This window comes from Arvicanthis niloticus, chromosome 7 (genome assembly GCF_011762505.2).
Source record: "Arvicanthis niloticus isolate mArvNil1 chromosome 7, mArvNil1.pat.X, whole genome shotgun sequence".
NCBI lineage: Eukaryota > Metazoa > Chordata > Mammalia > Rodentia > Muridae > Arvicanthis > Arvicanthis niloticus.
In genome coordinates, this window is record NC_047664.1 from 77,346,289 (window position 1) to 77,369,789 (window position 23,501).

Below are 23,501 nucleotides of genomic sequence, written 5' to 3' on the forward strand. Positions count from 1 at the left end.
TTTGAATTACTATAGAGTGGTTCTTGTGAGGTTGGCACAAGCATCAAGAGTATAGTGTACCAAGAAAAATGCCCTCATTCTGTATTCTGCCCAGATTTGATTTGGAGCTTCTAGAAGTTTCTAGTGCTGCTAAACCAAAGTTAAAGGAGCCTGCTTAACTCTTTCTAAAACTCATTGTTATTCTTATATAGTTTATTATATGTTATTCACACACAGTTTAGGATATGTGTGAGCAATGATCAGTGAAACAACACTCCTTAATTCTAGCACTTGGGAGGCAGAGGCAGAGGCAGAGGCAGGTGGATCTCCGTGAGCTCTAGGCCAGCCTCAGCCCCAGAACGAGGACTACAGGGCAGCCAGAGCTACATAGAGAAACCCCGTCTGGAGAAACAAACAAAACAAAAGAACACAACAACAAAAATTTATCCAGAAAAACTCAGTTGAGTAACCCGCCATGCACGTAAACACCCCAATATCAGTTTCTTACTTCTGACTCACTCACGCCGCCAGCATTGAAATTATTATTGAGTAACATGCCATGCACGTAAACACCCCGATATCAGTTTCTTTCTTACTTCTGAGTCACTCACTCGGTATTGAAATTATTAGTCCTGTTTTTGGCATTGGGACCTTTGATTAGGGTTGGCTTTCTGCATCTTTTGTCGCAGAACATTTTTTGCTTTGGTATTTAATAAGAAGCCTACATTTTGGCACCTTCGCATTTGTAGTGCCAGAAGGCAGAGTGGAAGTGATTTCCAACGCTTCTATTGAAATAGCCATGATAAAAAAAAAAAAAAAAAAAAAGTATGGAGCTAAGTCTCATTTCTTGCAATTAACCCACAAAAGGACGAACTAAGATATCAGAGTCAATATTTAATTTCATTATCACTGGGGACAATAACGACCGATGTCACTGTGTTCAAAAGCACCAAGACTCAGCAATGCAATCGCTAGCTTTTTCTTTCTCTTTCCACGTGTGCGACTCAGGAGTCCCAGATCCATCCTGATAGTTTGGACCGTACAGGGCGAAACCTCTTTATATTCCAGGTCACTCGAGTTACTGGCCGGTTCCGGCTAGTACCCGGGACCTGGACTACATCCCGAGGAGGTGGTGACGGACAGTCTTAGCCTCTTGCCCCTTGCAAGGTGCGCCTTGACCCTTGCGTTCAGCCCTCGGTCTGCCCATTCCTACAGCGGTGGAGAGGGCACTGGTAAGTCCCACACAGTGCCCTGGGCTAACTCCTGGTTTCAGGTCAGCCGGGATGCAAAGTGTCCAGGATGCACCAAGCGAGCTCGGCGGGCAGCGTAGCGGTCCCCGGGCGGGGCGGGCGCGGGTCCGAGTGGCCGAGGCGAGCGCGGGCGGAGCATGTGACCACGGCGCGCGGGGCTGGGCGCGCAGTGCCGCGCGGTGGCGGCGGCGGGGAGAGCAATGGAGGCCGCGGGCGCCTGAGAGCCGGCCGCGCTGCTGGAGCTGCTGCTGCTGCTGCGGAGGCTCGGCGGGCTGGGACGTTCCCGGGGCGCGCGGCGCTCGCCATCGCTCTCTCCACGGCGGCGCCCTGCGAAACCGCAGGTGAGTCCCCCTCGGTCGCGGGAACAGACAATGGGCAGCGGGTGGCTTCTCTCTCCGGCGGGGCCCGCGGGAGACTCCTACCTTGTGCCGGGCGTGGGCTCGCACGGCCGCCGGAGGTCTTGAGGCTACGACCCCTGGAGCGGCGCAGCCCCTCTCCTCTGGATCTGTGCGGGGCGTGCGCACCCGTGGGTGCCCGGGAGGAACCCGCGGGCGGGCTGCAACCCGGGAACTTGCCCAGAGCGTGGGACCCGCTCAGCTCCGCGCTCCTTCCCGCGCCTTGTCCGGCTCCCGGGTCCCCAGCGCAGAGCCCGACCTCGGTAGCCAGGAGCTGGGACGCGGACTGCATCCCCAGGCTGCATTGCTTTGTTTAACCTCTGCCGAACCGATGCGCACAAACTCTTGTTGCCCCAGTTCTGATGAGCTACCAGTTTGATGGCAGAGGCGAACAAAGGTTTCCCTCCCAGGGCTGGAGCCGGGCACCGCACGCCGCTGGGGCGTGAAATGGGCTCGCCTTATCTTCTCGCATCGCGGCTGTTTTCCCCGCAGCTATAACCGCCCTTTCTTGCAGAGCTCTGTGGGAGCGAGATTGGACCTCTAACCCCCTGGATGCAGTGGGTGGGGTAGTATGGCTTTTTTTTTTTTTTTTTTTTTTTTAAGAAAATAAAATAAAAGAAAAAGAACCGAGTATCAGCCAAGAACAGACCTTTGAATTCTATGTTAGATGTTTGCACACTCGCTATGGTTTGCCGAATTGTGGATTTCGAGGGGAAAATGTATATTTGCAGACGTTGATTCAGTGTAGGGGGAGGGTGGGGAAAACCTAGTAACTGTGACCATGTGTTGTGAAATTTTAATATGGTTTTACGAATACAGGCCGGGAAACTGATCTGGCATTGGGTGTAGGTGAGGGTGTGTGTGTGTGTGTGTGTGTGTGTGTGTGTGTGTGTGTGTGTGTGTGATGGGGAGGTGGCGGCGGCAGGGGAGTGGTTAGAATACAAAGGATAGGGCAGTTTTAGTAAAAGGTTTTCGTAGATATCCCGTGGCAAATGGGCAATTCATTAAATTGTCAGTTAAATCAATGTTACCCCGGAAAAAATTACCTCCAGTAGCTGTTGAATTATATAATAAAACGGCTAGCGGTCATTTGGCATTGTCTGTGACTCCGGTATCTGAATACAATGATCGATTTTGAGTCATTTTTAAAGAGTCAACAAAAGGAAGGCACCTTGGCCACCACCTTTATTGCCTGGCTCCCCCCCCCCCCCAAGAGAAAACTGCCTATAGGAAGAAAGAAAGAAAGAAAGAAAGAAAGAAAGAAAGAAAGAAAGAAAGAAAGAAAGAAATTAATTCAAGGCCAATTTTGAAAAGAGACATTTAGAAATGTATCTCGAATTGGTTATGTGGTTGCATTATGGTTTTTGCTAACTCACAAATGTGCGCCTACGTGAGGGGTGGGGTCCTGCAATGAAACCTTATTATTATTATTTTTTTACTATTGATTATTTTCTACTTAAATTTTACTCCAAAGTTTTTGTTTACAGTCACCTGTAACAATTGAGAGACTTTTAAGACTTTTCAGTATAAACAGAGCGTTGAATCTGGAGCCAGGAAGGTAATGATGCTGACGTTAGAATTAGGGAAAAAAAACACAAAATTATCTAGTTCTTCATAGTCTACAGAGCACTGTAACAGCGTAAGTTATTACTGCTAGGCAAAAGAGCTGCATTTTATGCTTTCTTATACAATTTTGTAGCAATTTGTGTCCATTTTTGTGTATGTTTCTATGTAAGTCTAAGTGTGCATGTGCCCATTCGTTCACCCGGGTGCAGCTTTTGGAGGCTAACGGTTTAACGCTCTCCATCATTCTCTTCCTTGTATTTTGAGACAAGTTCTCTTATTAATTTGAACCTGAAGCTCATCAGTTTATCTGGATTGGCAGGCCAATGTCCCCTCCCCAGCACTTTCTTCACCCGTCCAGCTTTTACATGTGTACTGAGAACCCAAACTCCTTGAGCTTGTAAGGCAGGAGCCCAACTGTTGTCTGCTTTTGCAATCTTTATATCTCTCTTTGCTTTTTGTTTGTTTTTGTTGTGTTTTGAGACAAAGTCTCATTTAGCCCTGGCTGCCTTTGAGCTCATTATGTAGCCAAGAAAGGCCTTGAACTCCTGATCCTCCTGCTTCCACCTCTAGGATGCTGGGATTGCTGGTGTGTGCCTCCATGTCAAGCCGCAGTCTATTTCTAACATGACACAGAGTGGTATTCAGTAGTTAATGGTGGAAAGAATAAGCTAGTGATAAAGAAAATGCAAATGAATAAAATATACATGCAGGTGCAGCTGGCTTACAGTGATAAGTATTTGCTGAAGACCTACTATGTGTCAAGAACTGAAAAGCATTTCCATGTGTGGTCCATGAAAGCCTAGTGCCTGACTTTTACAGTCATAGTTGATATGCATATTCATGAAACACGGGGCCTTTTAGGTGGTCTCCTTTATGTCACCCTATAGCTGAATAGGGACAGGAAGGCATTTCTCGTTGAGTATGGTTGTTTTTCACAGGCTCCTTGTGCAGAGGCAGGGCAGATGTTATCATTTCGATTTGTAGGTAAGGAAATCCAGACACAGTGGGATTAAATGACTTGCCAACTCTTGCCACTAGAGCAACGGTGCCAGGGGCAGAGGCTGGATCACATGCATGCTGCTTTGGTCCCTGAATCACAACCTCCTCTGAGACATTTGGCGCCCCTAGGAAACTAGTTAAAGTCTACATCCTGGATACATTTTATAAAAAGAAGAGCCAGTAAATATGCCAAACTCTTGACTGCACTTGAAACTGGCTGTTCTTATAATAAACCCTTTGTGTGGCAAATAGTTCAAAATTTCAGCTTCCTCCCCTGTAAGATTCCTTTTTCTTGAAGGAATTTGTGAGGGTCCAATGAAATGGTATACACATATCCTTTCCAAAATGTAAGCAAAACATCCAAGAACAGTTTATCTTTATTCTCATTACTAAAAGGGTGAGTTTGAATTAAGAGATGTATTGTTTCCTAGTATACAGACACTCAGTGTGTGTGTGGGGGGGGGGCACACGCGCATGATTTTTTTTTTTAAGGACTGAGTGTAAGACCCTACAGATGCTTAGCAAGCACTCTGTCACTGAGACACGTCCCCAGACTCTGGTCTTTTGGGACAGAGTTGCTGTGTAGTTTAGTCCCTATCTTGACCTTCCACCTGCTGGAATTATTGGCACACGTCACCATGCCCAGCACTAATGATGAGTTTAGATCTCCCACAGGTGTTTTCCAGATCACTTTAACGATGCTACTTGAGACCCACTAAATGATTCTGGTACTCATGAAAGCACGCCATAAAAATCTGCTGTGGGGTCTCTACACTTCTCCTTCCATCAGTTGGAGTTTCAATGTCAAATTACAAGTAGAAATATGTTCTTAGAGGATCAAATGGTAAAGTGCTTGCCTGGAACATCTTAGGGAGCCTAGTCTCCCCCTATCCCCACATGTACGTTTCTTAAACATTTCTTTTTCACAGTTGACATTTATTATTTCTCATGCCTGAGGTCCCAAATTAAGCAGTCTCTGTGTTATCTAACTTAGCCCTCATGACCGTCCCGGCAGGAGGCCTTGTGTTTCCATTTGATAACTGAAATTAGGACTCAATGAGCTTTTTGTGAACTTGTCCAAGGTCCCAAAGTTAGTGAGGGACAATGTGGGGGTTCAGTCTGAGTCTTGCTGGACCCCAAAGCCTGTCCTTCCTCTTGACTCCCCTACTCTTCTGGGGTCCCTTCCCACTGATGGCTGCAGGTGTTTCAGTCCTTAAAGAGAACCATAAATTTGGGTGCAACATATAAAATTTTCCTAATACAGCGCATGGCTTACAGCTTCCTTTGAAAGGACTTGTTTGAAGTCCATTTTAAACTTGGTTTATAAGTAAGAAAGCTTACACAGGAAACCAGTAATTCATTTTGACTTGGCTGGTCCTTAATGTAAATATTTGGAGTAGCTTCTCAGGTTTTTTGCGATAGTCAATTAATTGGTCATTTTTATTGAGCACTCAAAGGTTTAATATATCTTCAGAAGAGACACGGTATAGCTGTGCAACTATAAAAAGACTTCATTATAAATGAGTGTCGGCTGTTGTTAAGGCACAAATGAAGACTTAAAAGCCACAGAGGGTGCTTTATAGTGTATTGATTGGTCTCAAAATCACAAGGCAGTAAAAGTAATGTTAGAAAGTACATGTAAGAAACCACCATCAACTATTATACATGTATAGTATATTGAATATATATATATTGAATATACTATATTGAATATACTATATATATTGAATATACTATATATTGAATATATATATATATATATATATATATATATATATATATTCCAGTTTTAAATCAACAGTTCTTATGTTTTAGCAGTTACTTAATTTTAATACATTTTTTGTTTCTGGGACTCTCCTGCTTTTAAAAATATTGTGAGGAAGCTGCAAAGACGGCTCAGGGGACAAAATGTTTGCTGTGCAGGCATGGGGACCTGAGTTTGGATCCCCATCACCCACGTAACAGATCGGGAATGGTGACGTGTATATGTAAACCCAGTGCTAACAGTGGACATGGTGGTCCCGAGGGCTTGTTGGCCTGCCAGTCTACCTAAATGGTGAGCTCCAAATCTAGTGAGGGACTTTCCTCAGAAAATGTAAGATCTAGTGAGGAACTTCCCTCAGAAGACGTAAGATGGAGAACTAACTGAGTATAAGCATCTATTAAAATGTCTTTTCTAAGAAAGATTCTCAGGTAGCCTAGGGTTAGCCTTCAGATCTTTATGTAACTAAGACTGGCCTTGAACCCCGGATCATCGTGCTTTTACTTCTCAGATGCTGACATTACAAACAAACATGTGCTGATCCACTCTTGAGAGAGAGAGAGAGAGAGAGAGAGAGAGAGAGAGAGAGAGAGAGAGAACAGATGCCTACAGAGGCCAGTAGAAGTGTTGTGTCCTTAAGAGTTGGAATTATTGATAGTCGTGAGCCACCCTGTGTGGGTGTTGGGAACTGAACTTGGATCTTCTGGAGGAGCAGAAGGCATTCTTAATCGCTGAATTGTCTCTCTGTCACCCTGTTTTAATTTTTAAATCGCATGTATGTTTCTGTGTGTCCATGTGGGGTACATGCACATGCGTGCAGAGTGTCTCAAAGGCATTGCTTCCTCTAGACCTGGGGTTCCAGGTGGTTGTGAGCCGTCCAGCCCGGGCGCTGGCACCTGACACTGGCTGTTCTGGAGGAACAGCATAGAATGATAACTATGGAGCCATCTTTCCAACCCCAAAGCTGACAATTGTAAAATCAGGATTTGTATAAATGATGATGCTCTAAAGAAGCAGCTTAATGACTTACGTGTTTTGGAAATCTGTGTATTTCTGCTTGTCAATCATTGTCTTTTTCTGGGATTCATTATAACTGAATGTAGATATAGTTGCATTCATTGTTAAGCAGTCAATTTTGTCCTTAGGTTGGCTATGAAAAAAAATTCATTTGCAAGCTGGGCCTGCCTGGAATCCTGGTGTTTGAGACCAAGCCAGAAGGATCAGGAGTTCAGGGGCAGCCTGTGCTACATAGGAAAGCCTGTCTCAAACAAAACAGAACAGAAGTAAACCCACCCCAAGCCATATAAAAATGATTTTGCATCTAATGAAACTGTATTATTGTAGTGGTCCAGGCCCACTGGCGTGGAGCTCAGCACTGAATGTTTTATCTTTACTTTAAATTTGTTCCTTTTATTTTCTAATGCTTAGTCCCTAATGAACTGTTATAATGTTTGTAAGAATCGAGAAACTTAGCTGCCAGACATGAAAGTGCACACACTTAATCCCAGCACTTGGGAGGCAGAGGCAGGTGGATGTCTCAGTTGGAGGATAGTCTGGTTTACAAAGGAAGCTCAAGGACAGCCAGGGCTACACAGAGAAGCCCTGTCTTGAAAAACAAAACACTAAAGAAACTTAGCTGTTGGATGGTCCCAGTTGCTGTACTTTATATGTACAGCATAATAATAACAGAGATAATAAATTTGGCTTTTATTACATTTCACCCCCTTTATTAGTGATGTGAAAAATCTTAAAGACAGACACTGTCATTTTGGATACTTCCTTGTACTGAAGACTTTGAAGCATATGAGAGCGGCTAAGCGGTTTAGATGTGCAATCTCCACACACGTGAGAAGTACAAGGTTGCAGACCCCTACTCCATAAGCGGAACCTGATTTTAACCAATGTCGGTATAAAGACAGAAAATGCCTCTGAGAGATGCTTCATAGCCAGACAATGGTAAAGTGACATTGCCACGTATCTCGTAGAAGCCAAATAGAACAATACCACATGCATAAGCTTCTATACTCTAAAAACCCCCTACGTGTGTGTTTGTTAAAACATCAACAATGCAAAGTGTATTTTCAAGTGAACACTCGAATCCTCAGCAGCCCTTCCAAATATCTGTAAACTTGTTGGATGTCTGCTGTGTTGAGAGGGAATTTCAGTACACTTGCTTCTCAGATTGGTGCTGTTTTCAAAACCAGACACTTGGGAAGGTCAGAAGTCTGTGGCTCCCTAGAGACAGGTAGTCAGAATAGGATGGAGAAGCCGGTAGTAGCTGTGAAGAGGAGTTATTCAGAAAGAGGGGTAAAGAGGGCCAGCTTCACCAAAAGGTACTGACTGGTCTGGGGGAGGAACAAGCAGCTCCATGTGCAGGCTCATTGGCAAGGTCCACTCACCACAAGGTTTGGCTGGCACTAAGGCAGATCTGGAGACAGGCTGGGGGTGAAGCTGGGATCCTTGAACCCTTGCTAGTTATTTAAGTCTGGGAACAGCTGGAGTCAGTAAGTTATCAATGTAAGTTCATATATGTGATGGCCAGCCTGTGTTTTCCTCAACTGGCAGAAGATAAAAGGAAAGAAACACCATAATCCCAAGATCAATGTTAGCAGGCAACAAAACCGTATCACACCAAACCCCACAGCCGTAGCCATGTATGGTCTTCAATGAAGATCAGTCACAGCTGGTGTTCCTGGGTATGCTGTGACAGAGACAGCAGACACTGCTTCAGAATTTCCTTCTGGTTTTTTTGTTTGCTTGTTTTTTGAGACATTCTTGAAAACCATAAATCTTCAATTTTTTATTTAAAATTTAAACTGATGCATAAAACATACAAAATATACACAATTGTCAGGTGCCGTGTGATGTTTCCATATACGTACACCAGTGATGTATGAATCAAGGGAAACATCTCATTTTGCTCTGAGGAATTCTGACTAATACATCTTGAGTGTGACATTTTTTTTTCTCTTTGGGTGTCCCAGTGGCAGCCGAGGTCTGGTTTCTTGGCTTTCTTTATGGTGCACCTGCCAGTCCATGTTTGTGATGGGTTAACTGTTTCTTCGAGTTAATGAGGTCGGGGTCATAGGTTCAGTGCCTGGGAAGGCTAGCTAGCTCTGCTTTGTTCTGCAATTGCTTATTGTACTCTTAGCCCAGACCAGCCATCTGGCGGAGGCAGATCTCTGATCACAAAGGGATTAATAAACAATACCGTGTGTGTGGTGGGGGGGAGGGGAGCCTGGGGAATTTCTCTGAAGACGTGGAGTACTTGGAGAAATGATTGCAAATCATTGCAGATTTTTATTTCACAGCATCATTTTAATATGTGGATGATCACATATTAAAGACTGTTTTCTCGGTCATTCCTATTAAACTCTCATTTTGTGTTTTTTTTTTTTTCTTACTATTTTTTAAGGTGCTTCATTAAGACAGCTCTCACTTATACGTTGTCTCCAATGTTCTTAACTTACCTGGAGATTTGTAGGACAGTGGTGTTGAGAGTCAGGGTCAGGGTTAGAGTGATAGATCCGACAGTTTACTAGTTCACCCAACCACTAAGTTAAAAAGAACGATGTTACAATGAAAACAAAACACTGTTTCTGTTTGTTTGTTTGTTTGGTTGGTTGGTTGGTCTGGTTTGCTTTTTAAAGAATTTCTGGAGAGCTACTTATTTCTAAGTGTGCCCTGGTCTGTAAATCTGTTGTCTTCTTTATTAGAATATCTTGTAGTGCTGAGAGAAATACCAGAGGCTAATTAGACCCGTGCAGTGGCATATGGCCCCACTGGTCCCAAGAGATGGACTGACAGTCTAAAATATGTGCTTGGTTTACTGAGATGAGAAAGGCTGTAAACAATGTCACTAGTGATTTTTAAATGTTCATTACCCATTAAAATTGTACCATTTTGGCTCCGATAGATTAAATATTAATTATTCTTGATTCTGGCTATCATTATGGTTTGCAGCGAGTCCATTAGGAAATTTAAGAAAATGTATCATTGTATATGTAGTTTGCACTGTGTTTCGGTTAGGACCACTGACCTAGACCAACCCCTCTGATTAAAGACTGAGTAACTGAGCTGGGCTCTCCATTGCCCAGAACACTCTCTGTTAGTAGGATGGGCGCTCAGGAAAGCAGGAACGCTGGACCACCAGTGGACCGTTGGATGCACGGAGTTATCCTGTCAGAAGGTCTGTGTAGGGGTCATTGTATGTTGGATATGAAGGTAGTTTACACTATACTAATTTTTCCATACACAGTCATCCAAGGATAGGATGGCTTCATTATGTTCATAATGTTATTTAGGCTTGTTTAACCTTCTGAAATGGGTCAGAGGTCCTGTAGCTTTATTAGGTTCTGAGAAAAGCGTATTAAAATACTAGACGATAGTGGCTGGGGAGATGGCTCAATAGCAGAAAAGTGCCTATGTGTTCTCTAGCATCTGTGTTAAAAGGCCAGACTTGATGGTGCATGCCTTTAACCCCACAGCTGGGGATGTGGAGCCAGGAGGACCCCTGGGACTTACCAGCCCGGCCGACGGGGCTCTAAGTTCAGTGAGAGACCAGGTCTCAGGCAATGAGGCGAAGAGTGAAGATGGCACCCAGTGTTGACTTCTGACCTTCTTACACACACATGCGCATGTCCCTGCACACACGTGAACACATACACACAATAACAAAAATAAAACACATTACCTACCAGTTGTAACTCTGGGAAAGATAGAGAGGGTGCCCAACCAAGTGGGCACTTTAACATGTGTTTCTTCTGGGTAGTCATGGGTGAGCTGTGGGCAGAGCAGCTGCGCTCTGGGTTATAAGCAGCTCCACTGTGGCCATGATTGATGGCTTAAAGATGTCTGTGTTAGGAGGCGTCACGTCTAGAGTTTCTTTCTGGGACATGCTCAGGTCTAGTGATTCTCAGCTTGTTATCTACTTCCCAGGGACAACTAGTGAACAACAAGTTTGTTAGGGAACTCTGATGCTTCACTTAAACTCACAATCCAGACACTGTTAATATTCACAAATCTGTCCTTTTTTAAAAGAACAAGGGAAAGAAGATACATATTGACCACAGAGATGGTGTTATACGGGCATGTTTCTAACTTTTTCCTATGCATTTTCCCTATCATTTCCTATGCTTTTTTTTGGGGGGGGGTGGGTTTACAAATAGTTCTGGTTGGTGCTGGGTACAGAAAAACCAAACCAGACATGACTTCCCATAGAGTTACCCTAGGGTAAGGAAAATGACTGCCTGTGTCCTGTGTTATGAACTTCAGTGAATAGGACCATTTCCATCCTCGAGCCCAAGCGTGTCTACTGTGAATGTGCTGGGGACCCCTGTGTAGTATGGATGACAGTTTAGGGTTAGATTACGTGGGGGTGACATGGTAGGCCTCAGTTATGTTTGTCACAGGGCTTTTTAAATTATTTTTATTTTATGTACATTGGTGTATTGCCTGCATGTATGTCTCTGTGAGGATGTTCAGTCCCCTGGGACTGGAGTTACAGACAGTTGTGAGCCGCCGCCACATGGGTGCTGGGAATTAAAACTTAGTCCTCTGGAAGAGCAGCCAGTGCTCTTAACCTCTGGGTCATCGCTGCAGCCCCTTGTCATGGTTTCTAACTTGAAATCAAACAAAATAAAAACAACTCCCCCACCCCCCAATTGTGTCTTACGTTGAACAATGCATTCTGTCGATGTCTGACGGTTTGCTCACTGATTTCTCGTGTAGCCAGGACTAATGGCATCTTCTGTCTAGCAATAAAAGATTCTTCCCCACTGGATCACTTCCATGGGCAGCAGCAATGGTGGGGTCTGCACTGGCGATAGGAGTCTCACTGAATGTGGAAAGGCAGGAGGTACCCTGCGGATCCCCTCATCCCTTGCCACTCCAGCTGTTTGTGCTGGACACCGTGAAGTTGTTAGGTAATGTAAACGTAAAAACTCACACTTGGCTACAGAAGACCGACAGGGCAGAGCTTAGAGGGTCACAGTGGTGTGAGACCTTGGAGGAAGGAATCGTGTTTCTGGGGAGTGGAGGAAAAGTGAAGAAAGAGCAGGAGGAAATCCATGGGTGAAGAATATTTGAGCAGGGTCTTGAAGGATGAGTAGGAATTTAACAGGTAGAAAGAAGATGGAGACGTATCACCACCCTGGGGAACATAGCTTATGTGGAACACAGTGTACTCGAATAAACCACGAAGCCGTCTCTTACAGGACACCAAGCCTACAGGGAACTTAATCTTAGACTTCCCAGCCTCCAGAGCCATAATAAAAAAATCTTTGTGATTATAACACACTCAGTCTGTGCACTTTGCTATAGCAACATGATCAGACTAAGCAACACCTGCCATGGCGGATGCCCAGGCATGGAGTTCGAAGAGCACATTGGCTTTCTAAGGGTGGAGTTCGAAGAGCACATTGGCTTTCTAAGGGTGGGTGGGCCCTGTCCTGAGGCTCAGTGTTGCTTCTAATTGGCCTCGTGCCCTTGACCTTGGACATTTTGCTTCATAGCTGTGGGCCCCAAATATCTCACGTGGAAGGGGCAAGAGTTAGCCAGCCGGCAGATGTAGACATCGGAGACAGAGACTGCCTCTGTGCCCAGACTGTTGTTCATGTTTGCCCACCGGACTTTCATGGCGGAGAGGATGCTCTGTTACAAGAGAGGGACGATAAACAGCGATGGGTGACACTTTTATCCTGTAAGTCTATAATGTGCTGTCAGGCAGGGAATGGCACCTGGTGTAAAGGTAGAGTAGCCCAGGGAGGTCTGAATGGAATAGAAGAAGCCACGAGGATATTTGTAACCTCTTCCAATTCTAAAATCCTAAGTCTAATTAAGTGAAAAGCCACGGGTTCAGTCTCTTCAACACTGATTACAATCCATTTCTAAGTAAATATTCTTACAGTCTTGATTAGATCCAGCAATGTGGCCACTGATGGGCAGAGAGTAGTCCACTACCCCACTACATACAGACTGCCTTCTTTAGTGCCACGGAAAGAAAATGCCCCGGGACATCATTCATCTCAAGCCTTGAGGCTCATGCACAGGGGAAGGCACTAAGTAGTTCACTGGCTGGATTTAGGGTGGCTGTTTGATATACCAGCGGGCTCGCGTAAGTTACTTTAATATAAATTAAATGAAGTAGGAGCCCTGGGACAAACCTGTTTTAATTACAATTGGAACACATCTTTGGAGACTGTTTGACTGTTAGAATCATTACACTGTTATTATGGTTTTTTTTTTTTTTTTTAAGAATTGTTAATAAGCTGGGTCTAGCCTGGGGTCTTTTACGTTAGTTTGCAGATTATTCTTCTCAACTGAAGTGAAAAGGCTGAAGAGTGCAAACATTTATCTTCAGCATCATTGCTATTGGTGAGGCGACAGAGCTGAACAGAGGCAGAGGGCTATGCTCACGGGCGGCTCGTTCTGTTCTGGGACCGTGGCCCAGTGGCAGTGTGTGCGCTTAGCCCAGATGAGGTCCTGATTCAATCCTCAGCACCCAAATCAACAAACAAAGCAGAACGAAACAAGGCGTGGCCAGTTTCTAGTGGGAGATACCGGGCTGGGTGAACTACACTCTTCTTTGACAGATGGTCTAGTTTTCAGTTGATTTCCCATGCCTCTGTCTGCAGTGCTGGGAAGCTAGCTTGGTAGACTCTCTGCAGAGATAGTCTGGGTGTGATCCCTGACCTTGGCTGGCATGGGATCCAGGCTGTGCTGCTTTGTGTCCTGGGATAGACTTCACAGCCAGTGAAACCAGCCCTGTGTGAATTATTTAACTCTTCTCGTCCTCAAAGAAGGCGGCTGAGTGGTTTACACATTCAGGCTTGCAGTCTACTTCTCTGCTGCTTCTAGTGAAGACAGGGACCTTCTGGGTCTCTGGCTCAGCCCCACGTTTTTAGTCTCCCCACCTCCGCCACATTACTTCATTTTGACAGTCCTTGTTAGAGTGTAACTTATATTTTAAAGTCAAATTCTCATCATATTTTTTGCATGCATCCGTCTTCCTCAGAATGCTTTGTTACTTTGTATAAAACTAGAAAACAAGGAGGAAGAAGAGGAGGGACACGGGGAGGCAGCTCTGCTCTGATGCTGTGCTGTGCTAACAGGCGTGTGGGAAGTCACTTTGCTTATCACATTGAATGTCTAGCATTCTGGGTTTTTTTTCTTCAAATGTTCAAAAAAAAAAAAAAACCCTTTTATCCACATTGTGATGAAATGCTTTAACAGAACACCATTCATCTCCCTCTCTGTTTTCATTTTTTTAAACACTTGGTTTTATTATTTTCTTTTATCACTTAGAAGATAATAGTGGGTGACATTTTGTTTTATTCATCAGTGATCCCACTGATGCCAGATGAGGCAGTCCTCTGCTACATATGTAGCTGGAGTCATGGACTGACCCGTGTGTGCTCTTTGGTTTTAGTGTTTTAGTCCCTGGAAGCTCTGGGGGGTGGGAAGTTCAGGTTAGTTGGTATTGTTGTCCTTCCCATGGGATTGCAAACCCTTTCAGCTCCTTCAGCCCTTCTCCTAACTCTTCCATTGGGGTCCCTGGGGTTCAGTCCAATGGTTGGCTGTGAATACCTGCGTCTGTATTGGTCAGGTGCTGGCAGAGCCTCTTAGAGGGCTCCTGTCTGTAAGTACATCTTGGTATCAGCAGTAGTATCTGGGTTTGGTGTCTGCACCATCCACACCTCTTTAAATGTGTGACTCATTGGCATTTGTGATACTCAGAATATTAAACCTAGCAACCACCTATCACCATGTTCTACATCTGGACACTTGGAGGTGGGTGGCATGTGTGTCGAGGTCATAGGACAGTTTTCAGGAGTCATCTCTCCTCCACTTTGCTTGAGCAGAGTCTCTCCTGCTTTTACTGCAATTGTGTGGCGTCCTCTGGGCCAGTTGGCCCATTGCTGGGAGTTCGTCTATTCCGGGTGTTACAACATTTGCGTTTGGGGGTTTCATTTATCCATTTCACATCTCTTTAGGGTTCATCCATGCAAGAGTATGTACCACCTTTCTTCTTCAACAATGTATATGATACGATTGAATGTATATAAAAGATTAAAGATACATTTATCTTTTCAGAACATACACACACATTTTTCGTTTGGTGGATGTTTAGCCACTGTGAATAAAGGAGCCATGAAGGTGGATATACAGCAGCTGTATCCTGCTTTCTACTCTTTGGATATACTCAAGAGTGCAGTGCTGGGCCATCTGGCAATTCTGTGTTTGACTTTCTGAGAGCTCTTCAAGCAAAATCTCATGGTCACTGCATCATTTTGTATTCCTGAAAGCAACGGTGGAGAATTCTAGTCTCCATATCTTCACCAGTACTTGCTGTCTTCTGTCTCTTTCTGACATGTTTTGTCACCCTAATGAATGAGAGCTGTAATCTCATTTTGCTTTTGATTTGTAAGTCTAATCACTTTGAATATCCTTTTAGTGGGATTACTTGCCATTAGTGTATCCTGTTTGGAGAATTGTCTGTTTAAACCCTTGGCTCATTTTTTGAGTTAGATATTTTCCTTCCTTCATTCTCTCCCTTCCTCCCTCCCTCCTTCCCTTCCCTCCTCCTTCTTTTGCTTTTCTTTGCTGTTGAGTTGTATGGCTCATGTATCTAGATATCAATCAGCAGATAGATGATTTACAAACATTCCTGTCCTGCCTTTCTTTTCATTCTCTGGACAGTTCCCATATATTTTTTTAACTAGCCTATTTATGAAGGTGAAAGGAGGTTACTGTGAAATAATACTAGCAAGCATGCGTTTAGCTTCTCCTGGAGACGGGGCTATTACTGATGTTTTACGAAGGTGCCCAAGATGAACCTAGTGTCTGAGTCCCCACCTGGATTTAGACTGTGGGTTTATAAATGTTCCTCCTGGAAGTTGGTGGGGCAAAGCCATGGGTAAGTCCTGCCAGGTGTTGAGCCTCCTGTTCTCACAACATCTGACATTTAATGGTGTTGGATGTGGTTTCCCTGTGTTGCCTTCCAGAACTTTCCGTAACTTCCCTGTTCATGTTTTTTCTTAGTTGGCTGGCTTCCCCTCATTGCATGCAGATCCTCTGCTGTTCCTGGCCACACTGCTTCTGTTCTGATGTCCATTTTGCCCTGGATAGAATTCTATTGTTCCCTTAGCTCATGCTGGCAAGAAAGCTATCCACCAGCCCAGTGGGCAACCATCTCTGGGTCAGTTAGATGATTTCTTCTGGAGTCAGGATTAAGTGCTGCAGCTCCATCTATCCAGTGGCTTTTGATCAAAAGCTTCTGTTTAGAACAAGTGTTACAGCCAAGCTTCCCCAAAAGCATGCCTTTTGACTTGAATAACCAATTTCCACCCAAAACTGATGTTTAGTCTGCTTAAAGGCTTAATTGTCTTTACGACCACTTGGAAGCCTACATGGAGAAACAGGGAGAAAATGCCCAGGTATGGTTTGCTGACTCTTTCCATCTGGCAAAGAATGTTTTTTCTGTACTCAGTGAGACTTAGAATTAAGACGAACTCTTCCTATGAATCATCAGAAACTTGTCTTCAAGAGTGATGCCTTAGTTAGGGTTTTACTGCTGTGAACAGGCACCGTGACCAAGGCAAGTCTTATAAAGGGCAACATTTAATTGAGGCTGCTTACAGGTATAGAGGTTCAGCCCATTATCATCAAGGTGGGATGATGGCAGTGTCCAGGCAGGGATGGTGCAGGCAGAGCTGAGAGTTCTACATCTTCATTTGAAGGCTGCTAGCAGAAGACTGGCTTCCAGGCAGCTAGGATGAGTGTCTTAAAGCCCACCCCCCCCCCATAGTACCATGCCTACTCCAAAAGGACCACACCTACTCAAACAGAGTCACACCTTCTAATAGTGCCACTCCCTGGGCTGAGGATATACAAACCATCACAGGTGATCTCAGGTGAAACTACATGGGGGAGATGTATGTTTTCAGTAAGTGGTCCTTTGTCTTTAAGTTTAATTTTTTTAAGTGAGTGAGGCTGAAGGACATTAACAGGTTTAGAGATTGCATTGCTTTCTGACATTGCCCTTGTGGAGACAAGATGGGAGATGAAGGCTCTCTGGGCTACAAGTGATTAGAGACTTGCATAGAAAAAGCTGCTCTTATAGCATTTGGTAACTCTTAGTGGACTATAGAATTAGCATTGGTAATAAGGTGCAAACCAAAACACAAATATAGCCATTATCCACAGCTCGGTGCTTACAGCATGGTGAGGGTGGCATCTCAGGTCTCAGAATGTATGACCCAGATGTTGCACAGAGAGATTCAAGGAGTATAGGTTTTTGCTTGTTTCCTTTAATAATTAATTAATTAATTAATTAATTGTGTATAGTTGGGTTTTTTTTTTTTTTTTATGTATGTGTATACCACATGTGTGCCTGGTGTCCTTGAAATCCGGAAGAGGGCATCCAGATCTTCTAGAACTAGAGTTACAGACAGTTGTGAGCCGCCATGTGGGTGCTGGGAACCAAATCTTCTGGAAGAGGAATCAGTGTCCTTAATTGCTGAGGTAGCTCTCCAGCCCCTGTTTTCGTTTTCTTATAAATGAACAAGAGTTGTTCTTGGATATAGCTAAACTTCCCTTTGAGGGAAATGAAATCATAAAACCACTTTGCTGTAATAGCATCCTGGTTACTAGAATTTTGAAATGCATGTGTATGGATATGTATATGTGTGTGCATGCGTGTGCAAATTGTCTGTGAGTGCTAGGCATTGAATCCAGAGCCTTGGACATGCTAGGGAAACACTGAATCCCTGGGCTTCATTTCTGGAGCCTGCCTGGCTTTGTTCTTACGCAGCCCAATTTACTGGTATTTTTGCAAACTACAGTTTCTGTATTTGGTTGGTTGGAAACCACATGTACCTTTAAAAGGCAATAGGGAAACATGTATTTCCTCTGCAGGTATTTCAGTTTTGCTACACCAAATGCTATTTCAGTGTGAAAGAAGTGTCTCAGTGCTTTGCCCCAGGTCAGAAGCATGTGGTGTTTTCTGACCTTCTGTGAATGCATGAGCATCTGTCCCAGAGCTCAGAACACTTCAGGGTAAATTTCAAAGCTTTCTTCATCATTGCAATGAGAGAAGAAAGAGATAAGGATTTCATGGGGTTTTTTTGTTGTTGTTGGTTTTTTTTTTTTTTTTTTTTTTTTTTTTTTGCTAAAGTGGACTTTTCCAACCCTGGTCTTAGTAGAGCTTATTTCATGGAACACTTATGAATATTTTGGCATTATGTAAAGAGGAGAGACAATGCTTGCACAACCAGGATTCAAGATTGAAGGAGGAAGTCATAGGCTTTATGACCTCAGTTCTAGTTTGCTTCTATTGCTATGATAGACACCGTGACCCAAAGCAACTTGGGGGAAGAAAGGGTTTCCTTGGCTTACATGTCACAGTCCAGTCCAGTGGAGGCTGGACTCCAGCATGGAGGAACAGCTCCTACTAGCTTGCTCCCTATGGTTTTCTTATAGGACCCAGGACCATCTTCCCAGGGCTGACACCTCCCACAGTGAGCTAGGCCCTGCTACGTCAATCATTAATTTAAATGCACCATCGACATGCCCACAGGCCAATCTGATGGAGGCCCTTCCTCCTTAGATGTTCCTTTTCCTCTGGAGACTCTACCTTGGGTCAAGTTGACAAAAAATAACAGGCACAGCTTGGTCTATTCCATAGTCACTATGCTGTGAGTTTCTTGCATACAGCTCTGCAAACCACAGCTTCCCTCTCTGATAAGCTTTGTCTTCCAACCTCACTACTTTCTTAGTGATAAACGTTGGTGAAACTTTATTAGAAACCTCTTTCCCTTTGTGCTGGGAATTGACTCAGGGTTTCCTGTGCTCCACCCCTGAGCTAAGAACAGCTTATTGAGTGTACTGGGAAGGACTGTCTTAATTACTTTCCTATTGCTGTGAGAAGACACCAGGACCAAATCAACTTATAGGAGGAAGAGTTTACTTGGACCTACAGTTTCAGAGAGTTAGAGTCCATAACCATCACGGTACGGAAACATGGCAGCAGGCAGGCAAGCATGGCACTGGAGCAGTACCTGAGAACTTATGTCTCGATCTATAAGCAAGAGGCAGAGAGAGCTAACTGGGAATGTGTAGGCTTTTGAAACTCAAAGCCTGCCTTTGGTGACACACCTCTTCCTACAAGGCCACACCTCCTAATCCTTTCCAAACAGTTCCAACAATTGGGGACCCAAATATATGAGCCTATGAGGGGGCATCCTTTTTCAAACCACCAGAGGGTAATAGGCCGAGTCCTGCCTGCAAACTTTCCTGTTTCACCCACCCTATCTTCAGAGTAGGCTGATGAGCTAGCCTGGTAGCACTCGGCAGCAGCAGCCTTCCTAGAACACTGCCCTAGCCCCAGGCTGGCAGACCCAGCGGTGCATCTCAGTCTCCAGCTCTCTTTTTACTGTAGAATTACAGGTTGTGTTCTGTGTCCATTGCCATTTGTAAGGGTAAAGGGGTTTCAGTGGTCTACTCACTAACAATTGCGCTATATCCCATAAATGTTTACAGTTATATCCAATGAAAGAAAATTTCAAAAACCCATTATGCCATTAAAAAAACAAACAAACAAAAAAAAACCAAACCAGGCACATAGATCAGTGGTGGAGTTTTCCAGTTATGGTGACATGTGATTTTACTGTCTTTGACTCCTTACCAGAGTTTTCAAAGCCTTTTCATTCACTTTGACACTGACTTCATTCTGAGTGACTTGGCCTCTTGCCTTTTGGGAAATCCAACAGGAACTTGTTTCTCTTCCTAAACCTCAAACATTTTCCTTAATAACCCCAGAGCCTTAGGTTTTCTGTGGCTCTTTGTTGCCTTGGGGACTGAGCAGAACACCTTCCCAGTGGCTTTTATCTCACTTAGTGCTGCCACCTTCTCCTCCTCCTCTTCCTCCTCCTCCTCCTCTTCCTCCTCCTCCTCCTCTTCCTCCTCCTCCTCATTTCCTCAGATGTTCATGTACTTCCAAAGCCCAGACACTGATTACTCTCTTAACTTATTTCCTTCCTTCCACTCAGCAACTCTGAATTTTGTTCGTTTGTTGGGAAAAGGTTCCAAGCTGGTCTTGAATTCACAGGAATCCTCCTGCCTCCTCTTTCTGAGGGCAGGAGTATAGGCTGAGTGTTTTTTGTTTGTTTGCTTTGTTTTGTTTTTTTAACTGGGGATTGAACCTAGGGCAAGTGCCCCACCACTGGGCATCAGGAACTTAATCCTTAGACTCTGCCCACTTCTCACCAGTGCTTTTCTTTCTTAATATCTTCACTTGTCCTTTATCAACATACATACACACTACATAAACACACACACACATACACACACTACACACAGAGACATGTGCATGTACACATATACACACATTATGCACAGAGACATGTGCATACACACACATACACACATACACTATTCACAAAAGCATGTACACACATATACACACATACACATACTACACAGAGAGACATACATACACACACACACACACAAACACACATGGGGGAGGCACTTACTTCCTTTTGAAAATACCGTTTCATCTTTTCTGCTCATTCATTCACACTTTGTTTGTGTTGAGACAGGGAAACCTCTATGTAATTGTAGACCAGGCTGGCCTGGAACTCACAGAGACCTGTCTGTCTCTGCATCCTGAGTGCTGGGATTAAGGGTGTGCACCACCATGCCTGGCCAATATTCACACTTTTTAAAGAGCTGCCTCACGACTCTCAACCTTTCCATTTTCCACTGTTCCCCATCTGGCTTTCTGTTGTCACCTTTAATTGGTGCTACCTCACACAGACTCACCCAAAATGTCAACCTTGGCACCACAGAACACAGAACTCTTTTGCAGTCTCTTGTCAGGGCACAGGATAGTCACAGTTGTTTGTGATGACTGAAGTCATCTGAGGTTGGTACCCAGAATCAGGATGACCAGGTGTCTGCTTGGCAACAGACAAGGGAGATAATCCAGATAGAAGAGGATGAGAACTCTGAGTCCTTGGGAAAGACACAGGCTTCTGGAGCCTGCTTACACAGCCCTTCGTGATCACACAGAGGGCCGGTGCTTTCTCACCATCCTTCTTTAGAGACTTGCTAGGTGGTTGAGGTCCCTGGAGGTGCCTTGGTCTTAGCCTCATGCTTCTATTGGTGAATGAGTCCTGGCTCCTCAATACTTTCTACAACCTCGGTGAGATATGGCTTAGGCCACTGTATCATCATCAGACTGCGTGGGTGCTGTCCTGACTTGATTGCTGGGCTCATGGCCAGGTAGGAGTAGTTGTATTATTATTGTTATTATTGTTGTCATTGTCATTGTTGTTGTTGTCATTGTTATTATTATTATTATTATTATTATTATTATTATTATTATTATTTATAGTTGTAACAAATTATCCATGACATACACTTTACTATTTTAGCCGGTTTTAGATGTACAGCCCAGTAGTATTAGATACATTTACAGTGTTGTCTAATCACTTCTGTCCCTCACCAGAACCTTTTTGTTATCCCAGCACATGCTAGCTTACTCATTTATTGAACAACGAGACTCCTCAGTCCTACTGATCCCAGACTCAGCCACCTCTTTGTTCTAGAGTTCCACATCCTATATAAGTGGGACTGTACCACGTGAGTCCTTTTGTCCCTAACTCGTAGCTTAAAGGGGTCAAGCTTCATCCATGTCTTAGTGTATGTCAAAGATTTACTCTTATTTTATGGACAAGTAACACTCCATTGGGTTGTTTCTACTTTTTCACTGTCTTGAGTAACACTCGAACAGACACTTTTGAAGGGTGCCGTCCAGTGTGTGGAGGAGCTGTAAACTCAGCACCACCTAGCAGTTGGCTGGTTTCTGCTGTGATGGTGGTAGTCCGGGTTGTCTCAAGACAGTCTCACCATGTAGCCAATGCAAGCTTGGAACACATGATCCCACTTTTTCTGCCTCATGAATACTGGAACTAGGGTGTGTGTGTGCACAACTGTACTAGGAAGTTCTTCAGTTTTGACAATTGATCAAGAGATAAGAAATATGGCAACTAAATTATTGCTTCTACCTTTTTTTTTTTCTGAGCATTGTTAAGTACACATCAAAGCTCTCCGAGTCTAGATGAGGAATTTTCCACTGTAGTTTAAGGTCTAAAGCCAATGTAAAAGCAACTTTGCAATCTTTGTTCCTCAAATGTGAGGAGGAGGCACAGAAGGCAACGGCAGTGGTGACTCCGTTGTTGCAGGCCTGGATGTTCTGTTTTGATTTGAAGGAGTCATCAAGAGTTTGGCTGAGGGTGGCCCAAGATACTATAGTGGGTTGAATAGTGGCCCTCAAAACCTCATGTCTACCTGGGACTTTGGAATATTTACGATTAGAGTTTTTGTGGAAGTATTGATGTGGTTAGTGTTGTCAATTTCACAGATCTGGAGTCACCTGAGCAAGGGCATGTGGGCATATCCTTGAGTTCATCAAGGTGGGAAGACTTACCCTCTGTGGATGGCACTATTCCCTTGTAGGAACAGCAAAGGGAACATTGAATTTGTCCCTCTCTGCTTTTTTGACTGTGGATGCTATGTGACCAGCTTCATGGTTGTGATGGACTGTAACCCAGGACTGTGAGCCAGAATAGAGCCTTTCTCCCTGAAGTTGCTTTTGTCAGGATATTTTATCTCAGCAACAGCAAAAGAAACTCAGAGCCCAGCCCTAAGAAGTGGGGCTGTTTTTTCGTTTGTTTGCTTGCTTTTTGTTTTTTATAATCCTGACCATATAGTCCTTGAGCCTTTAGAATGGTTTTCTGCCTGGAACGTGAAAGAATTTGGAACTTTGGGCCATAGTATGCTGGAAGCAGAACTTTAGGGGTCATTCTGATAAGAACCTGGAGGATAAGACTATCGAGGTGAACGTGGACACTGGAGGCCCAGAGGGGATTAAGAACTCCACCAGGAATGGGAATAGGAACCTTAAGGGAACATCTGGTTAAGAATGTGGCATTATTTTTGCCTATGTCCTGAGAACTTGAATGAGGTTGAATTTAAACTTAACAGATTTGTTTGGAAGAGGAAATTTCCAGACAAGTGGACAGTCAAACTGATGTGAGGACAGCTGTAATTGTTCAAGAAATCTGCAACACTGGAGGGAAACCCCCTGTGTTGCCTCAGGATAACTGAAAGTGCTTCTTCCATCAGAGGCTCTGTCTTGTGAAGATTGGAATTTAATTAAAGGAAAGCCCAAGGCGACAGGGATTCCAGTTCTTTGAAAGTCACTGCTAAGAGAATCCCCAGCCCCCACCCCCACAAGCCCTGGTACAGCTGTGGTCCAAGGGAGTTAAGTTCCATCCTGAGCTGGTGGCAGAACTCAGTAGCATTGTTTATGAAGGAATGGAGGTTAGGGGTGGTGTGGGTCCCAGAGAACAGCTTAGTTGAAACTGTGTGGTATGGTTGGAGTCTTTGAGAGTCATTACATCACACTGTAAGTGAAACCACAATAGCACTGGAGACTTCAGGGGGTCAGAGGTGCCACAATTTATCCGATAAAGAGCTCTGGGC

General features: G+C 44.2%; 1 protein-coding gene across 10 annotated transcripts in view; it reads left to right on the forward strand.

Moving 5' to 3' along the window:
- The first annotated feature begins 1,437 nt into the window (after positions 1 to 1,437).
- The window catches only part of Cracd (capping protein inhibiting regulator of actin dynamics), a 219,521-nt gene continuing 197,457 nt past the window's right edge, over positions 1,438 to 23,501 (forward strand). For 9 of the 10 annotated variants that reach the window (XM_076938682.1, XM_034509490.2, XM_076938684.1 and 6 more), the window contains exon 1: positions 1,439 to 1,570. The gene's annotated coding sequence lies outside the window, so the exon portion shown is untranslated. Of the gene's footprint in view, positions 1,571 to 23,501 lie in introns of all 10 variants that reach the window. The other variant, XM_076938683.1, reaches the window with a different exon arrangement.